We start from the raw sequence: 12,978 nt of genomic DNA, 5'->3' as shown, positions 1-12,978 counted from the left end.
ACCACAGCTCCTGTAGACTGAGACTGAAACCTTCCTGATCCCATCTGTCTCCTCGACATTGGGTCATCTGTCAACAGTCAGACTACCTCTCCCTAAACAAACTGCCTATGCCCCTAAATAATTTCCCTCCAGTTTTCTCTACCACAGTGAGAATTTGTCAGTCATGAAATGAATTCTGCTCTGACAGTAACCCCCCAGATAACAGTGTGAGAGAGCTCAGGAGGCAGCAGTCTAGGGCTGGGCTGGAAGATGAAGACCTTATGGCTTCGCAGGCATAAAGCAGGCCCCCTCCCCAATGTGTCCAAGTAGGATATTTGAATTCCAGTGATCATTTTCCTATTCTACCCAGGAGGAAAGAGGAAAAAGGTTTTGCTCTTTCACGTGGATGAAGATTTCCTTTGTAGGGCTACATAATATGTCTTTTTACATCTCATTGGCCAGATCTTATTGAAATGGCCCTTTTAGCTGCAGGACCATGTGCCTCCCTGAATAAATTTGAAATTCTGCTACTGAAGAGGAAGAAAAGGGGTGTTCAGAGACAACAACACATCTCCGCCAAAGAGAGGGCAAAATCAAAATCTGTTTTCTCTTCAGCTCAAGTCTCTGGGCTACCTCACCATTATATACCCTTAAATTCAACCACGGAAGAGAGATTTATTTCTATATTGTTTTTCAGAAATTTATAGTTCCTCATAATCTCAAACTTTCAATGCCCATAGTAAGATCTTTATCTTTTAATAGCTAAGGGTTTATTGAGAATTTTACCACACAAAGTATTTGTATGTCCCAAAGATAAAGTCTTCTGTCCTCTCCCAAATTTAACAAGGTAAAAAAGTTGGCAGCTTGTGACATAGTACGTGGCTGTGTATACATCTGCATGTGAATATGTGAGTGTGTGTATTTGTGTCTCCATAATTGTGTGTGCACCCATCTACGTAAGACAATGAAGATATGCAAATGTTATAACTGTTATTCTCCCTGGCTGGTGAGGTCATTTGTAGATTTTAAGTTTTTATGTTTCTCAAATGTCTTGCAAATGACTTTTCTAAATTATAATAAAAATAATATTTGCAAATCTATATATTGATGCTTAATAAATAAATGCCAGTGGAATATTTCTTCTCCAGAAAAAAATTAACACATTTAAAATGTAATACCATCTAATGTATAAGTAGCAACTGTAAATTGCAGACTCCTGATAAACAAACGATCATAACTGTAAGTAACAGCAGGGTAGGATTCCTAAACTGTATTTAAAAGTAAAGATTTAGCCTCTTCAGTATGCTCATTTAATAAACTTGCAGTTTAGAAGCTTCTTAATTAAGTCTCTCTTGGGTGTACTGGGCTCTGTATGCTGACAAAATATGGAATTCTCCTTTTCTATATTGCATGTTGTTAATGCTAATATATATGCATTGCTGTGTCTTTGCAATTTATTTTCAATTTCCCTACATTTATATTTCTGTTTATTTTTGTATTCTGTGAAGGCAACCATTTCCTTTTGAAGATGAGGTAAAAAAATGCATGTGTATATATGTGCTTATGTATGCATATTTGTGTATTATAATATATAACTTTGTATATAAATATATAATATGTTAATATTTACATGTATATGAATGTTTATGTGTGTATATCTGTGTGTGTGTGTGTATGTTTTCATTTCTAATGTTTTCTTTCCACGTATGTTTAAAGCATCATTGAACACGTTAAGCATACTGGGATAGTCATTTATGTTACCATAACAAATACTACTTAATCAATGGCTGACCATATAACTTTATGGAAGCTAGGAGTATGTGATTACTTGCCCCTGCCCAAGTATGACATTGCAAGCATGTAACAGTGTTCCATGACCACTGACCAATCAAAATAGACACATATTCAATCAGAACATATTTCCAACACTTGCACAACTTTGCTAAGTTTCAAACTTTCTCCTAAAACCTAATGTATCTTCCAAAAAGTTGCAATTAGTTTTTAGCAGTAAAACACATATATCTTGAAGTTTGGGGTTTTTTTGTTGTTGTTTTGGTTTTTTGTTTTTTGTTTTTTTCCAATTCCATTAATGGAAGAACCAGGGAAGAATGAATACTCAGCCTTTCACTTCACATTCACTCACAGACTGCTCCTAGACATCAAAAAGAGCTCTTTAAGGAATGGAGAAATAGAAAGACCAGAAAATTTATAGAGTTTCCAAGGATACACAGTTGGCCCATTGCCACACAATAATTAGAAAATGTTCTCTTCCTCTTACAGCTTTCTTTACTGACTTTGGAGAACCTGGCAGGAGTTGGTTATAGAATCATTCCCAGGGACAAATGGAGGCCAAACTGCCAAATATGATTATGGTGAGCTCTGAGCTATCTCCGAAGGGGCCCTTGATCCTTTCCATCTTTTAGTTTTCTTTTGTTCAAATTTTAAGCTTTTTAGAACTGTGGCCATACTAGGAGAGAAATCGACGGTATGGATCTCTGAATCAGTATTAACACATATGCAAACTATGGGTTTCATTTTTTTCCCTCCCTTAAAATTAACTGGTGGTTGTTTAAAATACTATAAAATACATGGGGTGTCTGGGTGGCTCAGTCGACTGAACGTCCAACTTCGGCTCAGGTCATGATCTCCTTGAGTTCGGGCCCTGCGTTGGGCTCTGTGCTAACAGCTCGGAGCCTGAAGCCTGCTTCGGATTCTGTGTCTCCCTCTCTCTGACCCTCCCCTGTTCCAGCTCTGTCTCTCTGTTTCTCAATAATAAATAAACGTTAAAAACATTAAAATACTATAAAATACATCAACATGTAAATAATGGACTTTAATACATTTATGGGTTTCTTTTTATTTCAAGTAAAGAGAAAATTAGGCAAACTGGCTTAAACAAAGAAGAAAATTTATTGGAGCATCTAATTGAAAAGTCTAGGGGAATTTTTGGCTTCTGGTAACTTGATCTAGGGTCACAAAGCGAGGTTTCTTTCCATCCTTAACTCTGTTCTCTGGAGTGTTGGCTCCATTACCAGATAGTTTCCATTCTCAAGACAGCAGTCATCTTTGGTTTAAATCCCCCTAGGATGGATCTCTTCCAATAATCTCATCAAAAGTATCAGTATATCTTTTTGACATTGACAGGACACCTGCCTAATCAAGAACAATGCTCTCTGATTGGTCTGGCCTGACTCACAAGAGTGGCTGAGGACAGAGTAAAATCACAGTATGGTCAAATACAAAGTATGAGTGAATGGGTAGCAATGACAACACATTTTCCAATCCATATAGTCAGGGGGCTCTACCAGGCACAGACTCTTACTGAAAGAATCAGTGCAGCATCCAAATTAGCAAGAGAAAAAGTAAACTCAGGAGCAAGGATGGGGTCCAAGAAAAACTGCATAGCAACAGATAAAGTATTTTAGCAAGTTTAAGAAACTACGCGTGTTAGATAGAATAATGGCCCCCAAATCTCCACGTCCTAATCCCCAGAATTTGTAAATATGTTACCTTACACTTAAAAAAAAACTTTATAGGGGCGCCTGGGTGGCTCAGTCGGTTGAGCGTCTGACTTCAGCTCAGGTCACGATCTCACGGTCCGCGAGTTGGAGCCCCGCGTTGGGCTCTGTGCTGACAGCTCAGAGCCTGGAGCCTGCTTCCCATTCTGTCTCCCTCTCTCTCTGCCCCTCCCCCATTCATGCTCTGTCTCTCTCTGTCTCAAAAATAAGTAAACGTTAAAAAAAATGGAAAAAAAAAACTTTATAGGTGTAGTTAAATTAAAGGTTTTGAGATGGGAAGATTACACTGAATTATCTGGATGGGCTCAGTGTTACCACAGGGTCCTTATAAGAAGGAGACAGGAGTTCAGAGATGAGAGAAGATTCTAGGTGGTAGACTGTGAGAAGGGAGACAGGAGCCATGAGCAAGGAAAGTGGGCAACCTCTAGAAGGTAGAGAAGACAAGGAAATAGATTGTCCTCTGAAGCCTCCAGAAGGAACACAGCCTTGCCAAAACCTTGATTTTAGACTTTTGACTACCAGAACTGTAACAGAAGAAATTGATGTCTTAAGGACTGAGTTTGTGGTAATTTATTACTGCAGTTATAGGAAACTGACATAGTAAAAAATGTAAAAAGTAAGTTTGCTATAATTTGCAAATCAGAGCAAGACATCCAGTTAAATAATTTTCTTGGATATATGAAATTCAAATTTAACTGGGCATTCTATATGTTACCTGGCAGCAGTATTTAAACAACCTTTTCGTGATGTTGGGTATTTGTTTGTTTGCTTTATTTTTTTATGTGATTAGGAAACTAATGAAAAAAAGAATTTAAAAAACAGTAACGAACAAATTAGAGAAAGTATTTCACGGATAATATTTTTCAAATTTTATTTTCATTCCAGTTGGTTAATATACAGTGTACAGTTAACTACAGGTGTACAATATAGTGATACAACGCTTCCATATCCAACATCTGGTGCTCAGCATGACATGCGCACTCCTTAATCCCCATCACCTATTTAACACATCTCCCCACGCCCCGGTTCTGGTAACTATCAGTTTGTTCTTTATAATTAAGAGTCTATTTCTTAACTTGTCTTTCTCTCTTTTTTTCCCCATTTGCTTATTTGTTTCGTTTCTTAAATTCCATGTGAGTGAAATCCTATGGTATCTGTCTTTCTCTGACTGACTTATTTTGCTCAGCATTGTACTTTCTACCTCCATCCATGTCATTGCAAATGGCAAGATTTTTTTTATGGCTGAATAATATTCCATTGTACGTATATACCAAATCTTTCTTATCAGTTCATCAATTGATGGATATTTGGGCTACTTCCATAAGGTATCTGAGAGGTAATTTAAGTAATGACATAAATACTGGTAGGATTCTTCCACTTCTTCTGGTACACTGTCAGTAGTTTTGGCAAAGGTGACTTTGTATGGACTTAAGCAGCTTTCTGTAGAATGGAAGAGATCTTTCCAGCCTACTGAAGTGACGTATATTCTGAATGGTGAAGTGCAAGAAGGAGTTAGACTTGCCATGAGGTGACATACTTGGAGTTTTTAAGTTTTTGTTTCCTCAATTGTAAAACAGAGAGAAAAATGATACTTAAATTTCATTTGCGTAGCCTAGGGATTAATGAGATAGAGCGTGTAAAGTGTTTGAACTAGTACTGAGTAAATAATAATCAGTAACCAAATGTTAACCTATTATTATCATGACATCTACCAACAGACAGTGACACAATTATGTATATATACACACAGTGCCTTGTCTATTTTGGGTGCTGATTATTCCTTCTATATTCTAACCACTTATGTTTAATTGATTTGTATGTAGGCAATATAGGCAACTCTTCTTCTCCAGCCTCACCGTTCCACACATTTTCTCTTTGGATTTCCTTCTAAGTTCATGGTATATTTTAATGCCACTCTCTCTATATACATTTAAAATTCACTTTCGTTTCATTTTCCATTTCGCCAATGAAATCTAAGTTACCTATGCCCAGGATTGACTGCAGGGAAGTTCACTATGTACCTGAATATTAATTGTCTTCAAGAGACCAATTTTCTGATCTATTGATTAATAAGAATAAAAAGGCTTGGCCCAACTAAGTCAATGATAAGTGGTCATATTTGATGAGGATGTGACCATCACTCACTTTAAGCTAGAGAACTAATTTTACATATTTTTTTTCTACCTGTGACATGTATCTTAGTTGTGTTAACATGACAATTATTTTAAAGGTGAAATGATTTTATGATTTTGCAAATATATTGCCAAAGAAAAAGATCAGTTATTTTTTAATTTTTTTATTTTTTTAATTTTTTTTTTCAACGTTTATTTATTTTTGGGACAGAGAGAGACAGAGCATGAACGGGGGAGGGGCAGAGAGAGAGAGGGAGACACAGAATCGGAAACAGGCTCCGGGCTGTGAGCCATCAGCCCAGAGCCTGACGCGGGGCTCGAACTCCCGGGCCGCGAGATCGTGACCTGGCTGAAGTCGGACGCTTAACCGACTGTGCCACCCAGGCGCTGCGATCAGTTATTTTTTTAAACTGGAATGAATCAGTTGATTAAGTATTGACATCGTAAACTTAGCCTTTAGTTTTTAATTTTTTCTCATAAATTTTCAATATTAGTTTTGAAGACCAAATTTATAAATTCAGTATAAGCAATATAGTATACATTTCAAATCATGTAATGTAATTTTTTGTAACCTGGTAAGGTAACTTCACCTTAACATTTTTCCTGAGGATTATTATGTTCTGCACATCTATACTGACACCGACCCTGGTGGAAACCAAATTACTGCACTGAACAATCACAGAAACACAGCTCCTCATAATTTATTGTTACTTCAATAGCACTGTTAACTATGCTATGAAACCTACTTATTCCTAGAAGATTCATTAACTGATGTATCACTCTAAAATAGTAGAAAATATCTGGAATGTATTCTCCCACCAGTGAAATGTAGGGATCTTTATTGGAGATTAACGTTAAAATAAAAACAAAATTAAGAGTCACTCCATCTCCTTCATTTTGCAGGTAAAGAAAGTGAGCCTCAGGGAGATGAGAAAGTTTTAATCATTTGAGAGGTGACTTTTGGTGAGTCATACTTAAAGAGATAGAATTTTGACCTACATTATTTCCACATGGAATTGGCCTTTCAGTTCTTTGGATGATTAATTTTATTTAACAAATTTCAACATGTTGAAATATCCAGCAAACATTGTTGCTATTGTTGTACTTCTCAATCTGTCCCATATACCAGTCACACCCCACTTCTCCAATGCAGATGTAAAAACCAAGAGGTACTCTCCAAGATATACATCAGTGTTACTATTGTCCTCTGTTTTCTTGGAGTGTCTTGATACTTTCTTCCTTTTAAAAATAACTAGAATGTAAACTTCAAAGGAAAAAAGATACAGCGATTGTATAGATTTTTATATAGATTTTATCGTCAAAAGAATATTTCTATAGTTCTGGCTTTAACTTAACTCTTTTGTATTTAAAACACTGGCAGATTCTGGAATCAGAAAACTGTGTTTCATATAAGTGAATATGATCCTTTGACAAGTTAGTAATGAGACGCTAGCATCTGAGCCCCACAGGAAATGTCTATGTAATCAATCAACAAACTTAAAGTATATATGCACAAACACAACACATGTGCACACACGCACACGCATATTATAATGTAATGGTCCTGTAGAGCCAAACCAAGGAAGCTAGACTTACTTAATACTAATCCATGTTTTCTAGCTTCATGGGGGCTTAGATTATTTTCTATTGAGCTTTCTTGTCCACTGCATTAAAAGAGAAAACCAGGGACTGATTTGCTAAGCTACAAAGCCTAGCCCTACTCAAACCATTTTAATCTGTAGATGTGCTGAATATGAAAGAAAGACATGAATGAAAATGTGAACAGGCGCTTTGGGTCATAAAATTCCTAATAAAATGTGCATTCTTTTCTTGAAATGAATACTCTTATGTGTATAGGTGTGTGAACATTACATGCATTAAAATTTCTATATAATACTTGAATAGACAATGCGTGCATTTTAAAATGTATTTTTGATATGGTCTGACAGCAATTCTTTTTATCATAAACTGTTATTAGATTTGAAATCATTATGTGTCTCGAGCACCTGGTTAATCTTTTGCTTAAATTCTGTATCAGCCAGGTGTCCTCTTATGGATCGCATAAAGATTGGACCTCTTTAAGTATGAAATAATCCTGTTGCTTCTATCTGAGAGTGAATGAGCCCAGGATTAGATCAGATAAAACACACTCAAGCTAAAGTGCACAAGGTGGATTATGCAAGAAAAGAGGATTTAGTGAAGAACGGATCCACAACTTTTTGTTAACACAGAGAATGGTGGCTTTTGTAAGCAACATTTGTGGAAATGCAACCGGAGCTTTAAAAGCTATGTCTTTTGTTGTACATTTCTCTGCATACATTTGCTTTGTAGTTGGGAGTGCTAACTTTGGAAGCCATGCTGGGCCAGGACTCATGCTCATTTTGCCTAATGAAAGGCTAAGGATGTACTTTTACTCAGACATTCTTGTTTTGTCTTCTTTGAAGTTTATTAAGCTCTCCTGAAAGATGTGAAGTTCATTAGGCTGTTATTATCACGGCCACAAATTAAATATCTGTTCCCTGGGGAGTGGTAAGCTTCCAGTATAAGTTATACTTACTATAATATTTACTTAATTACTAACATACTGCTTCTCATTCTTAATGTAAAAAAGTAACACACCTATAAAGGTCTATTAGGATATATCCTGAATTTAATGCTATGCTTAATTATTAATGTTCTAATGTATCTTCTCAAAGTTATACATTATACATACAGCTGACAGGTATGTAGGCAAGAGATGCTTTAAGCATTTCCAGTGTAAGGTTTTGTATTAGAACTCCTACAGATCATATCTCTACGCAACTCTCTGGGCATTTTTCCAATTTTCACACATGTTCCTTCATCTCTGAAGTTTCAGTATTTCTATTTTAGCATATGAGTCTTTTAATTGGCGAGGGAAGTAGACATTTCATTGCATCTATTGGTGTTAGTTTGTGATAGAACAGATCAGTGGTACCTCTAACTTAGATACTAAATGATTATCAAGTCCTTTCCATTTGATTGTTTCTACTCTATTATAATTATCTATGTGTTCTCTGATCAACCAAATGATTAACTGTTGGATGTCAGTGAGTACTTCTCACACTTGTTTTCACCCGTAACACAGCATCATGTGTTAAACTTTCTGAGTGTTTTTGTTAACGTTGTACTTAAAAATGATGATGAAGTAGATACGGCCAGGAGCCAGGTAATTCTTGAGGTCTGGATGTAAAATTGTTACCTGATCAATATTTGGATTGAAAGGCTATCTTAATCCAACTGAGTTTTTGAAAATGAACCTAACAATCATAACTTTTTCAGAATTTTGTTTTGCCCTAATTTGTTCCTAATGCAGAAGTATTTAAGCATATTTACTAGTCTATGGAAATATCACATAGTTACACATAGGAAAAGAAATATCCTTACTTTTAAGTATAATGGGATATGATTAAAGAGGAAAAGAAAGTCTGGCTATTTCCAAAATACCTTTCCCATCAGTCTATCACACATGTAATTTTTACCAAGACAATCTTTTATTAGATAGGTACTTTGTGTGGCTTATCTTAAAATGTCTTAAAACTTGAGTAATAACTTTAAAAATGAACACTTTAAGGCAGTAGAAGGTGATAACAGATGAGTGACTCATTCAACACTTGTTATTTATTATATATAATATATCAGGCAGTGAATGAATATAAGAATAGCTCCACTATGGTAGGAAGGTTTTGTCAGTAGGACCTCAATAAGACAGAGATTTCCAGCATCCTCATTTGGGTATTGGATAGTCCAGTAGTAATTCTTTCAGATAAATAATGCCATGATTTTGTTTTTAGCTACCAGAAAAATTGAACCAAAATCAAAACCTAGTACTCTTAATTCTATAAAAACACTTAGCATAAGGGGGGAGAAAAGACTTTTTTTCCTTAATGACGTTTTCCTGCTCATCAGATTCCTTTGGTTATTAATATCAGCCTCTTGTACCACTAGTATTCATTTAGGCCTCTTTAAGCCCTCGATGGAATGGAACAGGAAAAAAACATATAGACAGCGCTTTAAATGATCATCCTATACATTTGTTTACCTGTATTTACTCTTTACTTTAAATTTTTTATAATAGTTTTCCTGTCTCCTTCAGGGTTTGAGTTTAGGGAGCTCGCGTGTACCATCTGGTGAAAGAAGCTGCTTTGTTGTTGTGTGATGGGCCCAGGGCAGGGTGAGGCCGTGTCACCCGTGAAGTGGCTTGGACAATTGCTGCAGGGGAAAGTTCCTCAAAATTTTCCAGAATTTGATATTTAAGGGTGTTGAACAAAGTGTCTCAGGGCGTAAACGGTTTTCAAACCATAAAGAGCGTTATTTTCACGTCTTTAGGAACACACAGGCACCCTCTAGAAGTAGTCGTCCTTTTTAGGACCAGTGTTTCTGCTCTTAGTTCACCAGAAGTAATGAAGATTTTGTCAGCTTTTGTGAGGCAACTGTAAAAAATAAATTAAATGCTGTAGTGTGGGGTAGCAAGAAACCTTTCTCTGTTTGTTTCTTACTGAGGAGGTAGCTCATGATCATTGCTTAAATACGAACCACATACCATGTGCTGATGGATATTTGCTCTGCTCCAGCCACTGGGCTACCTTCTGTTCCTTGATTATGGCAATCCCCCTCCCATCTCAGGGTCTTGGGTTTGGCTGTACCTCTTGCATGGAGTCCTAATAGCTGCCTATTTTCCTGGGCAAGCTTTCTAACCACCTTAACTAAAATGAAACTGAAAATTACATTTTGGAAATCATCCGGGTCGCCTGGGTGGCTTCGTTGGTCAAGCGTCTGACTCCGGCTCAGGTCACGATCTCATGGTTCGTGAGGTGGAGCCCCGCGTCGGGCTTTATGCTGGCAGCTCAGAGCCTGGAGCCTGCTTCAAATTCTGTTTCTCCTTCTCTCTGCCCTTCCCTCGCTCATGCTGTCTCTCTTTCTGTCTCAAAAATAAACATTACAAATTAAAAAAAAAATAAAGGGGATTAAGATTGTAAGTATGTTCTAATGTCTAGAATAAACAAAAATTTAGTTTCACGTTGACTTTTTAGCAGCATTTCCTCAAGAAAAAATGCATAATAGGGCAAAACCGCATCCTCCATTTCATCTGAAGTTTTGTGGCACAATCATACAGGATTCTTTTTGCAAGAACATTGGAGGGGGTCATTCATTTTCCCTAGGACCTTTCTTAACTTCAGCCGTGCCACCATCATCCCTTACCTGCCCTCTTCTGCTTGCTTTCTAACTGAAATCTATCCCAGTTTCCACCTTTATCAGCCTTAAGCAGTTTTTTCCCCACTGCAGCAAGAGTGATCTTAAAATGGAAATCCTGTCATTCACTTGTCTACAACCTTTCAAGCACTACAATTTAGTGATGTCTTATTCCTCTTAAAATAAAATCCAGTTCCTTGTCATGGTCTACAGACTCACCATGACCCACTCATTTGCCCCTTTCACTATAACTTCTGCAATAGTCCCCACCCAAATTATGCTCTTTAGGTTTTTTTTTTTTTCTTCAGTTCCTTGAACACCTCAAGTTCTTTCATGCCCCCAGGATTCTGCACATGGAACACTCTGGACCTGGCCTCTTGCAAATCCAGCTCCTTTCATTCTTTAGATCTCAGCTTAACTGCCACCACTTCCAAGTGCCCTTCCCTGGTCACTCATCTCCATGATTATTTTTTTATTGTAGTTATCACAATGTGAGATCGTTTTGTTTATCTATTCCTTTTTGTCTCTCTTAAGGAAATGTAAGATCTAAGAGGCCAGGAACCCTACCTGACTTACTCTCTTCTGTATCTTCAGGGTCAATCACATTCCTTGGCAGGTAGTAGGTATGCAAAATATTTGTTAGTTGAGGGTAAGAGAGAGAAATCTCTTTCTAAAAGGTCCTTTTAAAAACTCCCTAATCTCCAAAGGAGGAAAGGAGCTAATATTGGGATCTCCTGGGTACCAGACACTGCTAGGCTCTCTCTTCTGTGCATACTTCTATCTAGATCGTTTCCTGAGATTTGACGCGTTAATTTCCTAAGAAACTCCTTCTAGTCTCTCTCACTGTTTCATGCTGTACTCAGCTGTCTGTTTAATCTGACTTTGTCCCTTTCTTGTTCACAACCTTGGTTTCTCCCTACCACCTGGCAAATAACACCCAGTCTGCCTGGTCTGGCTTGAGGGCTTGACTGATATATTTTCTTAGGTTTATCTCCCTGACTTCTAATTTCCTAATAAACCCCTGTTTTCCTTCCTTGTTGCTTCTGCCCGTGGGTTTCCCCTTGGTGGGAATTTTAGCCACCTCTTAAAATCTAACCCATTATTCAAGGCAAGGTATATTCCTATCAAATGAGGTAACCAATGTGAAAAGACTTTACAAAGCGAAAGAAATTATATAATTAGTAGCAACATGGGGTGGGGACAAAGATAACATATCCTCTCTTTCCCTAATTTTCTTTAATGTAAAACCACATGTAGCTGTTGAGCAGCTAAAATGTGGTTAGTTTGAGTTGAAATATGCTGTATATGCAAAATACACACTAGGTTACAAAGATTTAGAATGAAAAGAGAATGTCAAGTATCTCATTTTTGAAATTCATTGCATATTGAAATGATAATATTTTGGATATTGGATTAAAATATTTTATTAAAAGTTAAAATTATTATACTACCCTACGTGTGATTCATATACAATTTCTCACTTAATTTTGAAATATATGGCAGATTAGCCACAGAGTTGAATAAACTTTTTGAATAGCTTTTATACATTACTTAAGTATTACTTAGTATTAACCAATTAACTTAATTAACTTAAGTAATACTTAAGTATTAACCAAAATTTATAATTTGGAATTTCACAAAATGGTCAATTGATCAAGCAGTTCACACAGAGTTAGGTAGTTTGGATGTAAAAACCAACTACAAATTTTTTTTTTCCACAGGCATTTCAGTAGTTTAAAAAAGGAAGCTGATTAAGATTATCATACAAAATCCCATCACTTGCTTAATAATAATCTTTACAGTATTGTTCAATATTATTCAATATTATTCAATATTAGGGGTTGTGAAGGTACAGCAAAGAAAGTGTTTATCAGTTTATCTCAGCTGTACTTATTTATCAGGACCCAGCTCATCTGGATTTTTTTTCCTGCTGTTATATATTTCCCATATGCTAAATCTGTTTTTTTTTTATTTTAACTAATAGATTATAAGTCCCTAATTTTGAAAACTATAAATGGCTCCAGAGTTGTTCATTGAGGAGCAAAGGACTCGAAAATCAAATAGCGGTATTCAGAATAATGCCGTAGTTTTAAATATTGAACAATGCTCCAGTGAGATTATAAACTGTAAATCTGTAT

General features: G+C 36.4%; 1 pseudogene; it reads right to left on the bottom strand.

Annotated features, from left to right (window-relative positions):
* Positions 1-12,978, bottom strand: part of LOC122491025 — a 98,536-nt pseudogene that overhangs the window by 71,898 nt on the left and 13,660 nt on the right.

The sequence above is a fragment of the Prionailurus bengalensis genome, chromosome C2 (genome assembly GCF_016509475.1).
Source record: "Prionailurus bengalensis isolate Pbe53 chromosome C2, Fcat_Pben_1.1_paternal_pri, whole genome shotgun sequence".
In the NCBI taxonomy this organism is placed as follows: domain Eukaryota; kingdom Metazoa; phylum Chordata; class Mammalia; order Carnivora; family Felidae; genus Prionailurus; species Prionailurus bengalensis.
Note: the sequence above shows the minus strand (reverse complement) of the source record. Positions and strands in the feature narration are given on the sequence as shown.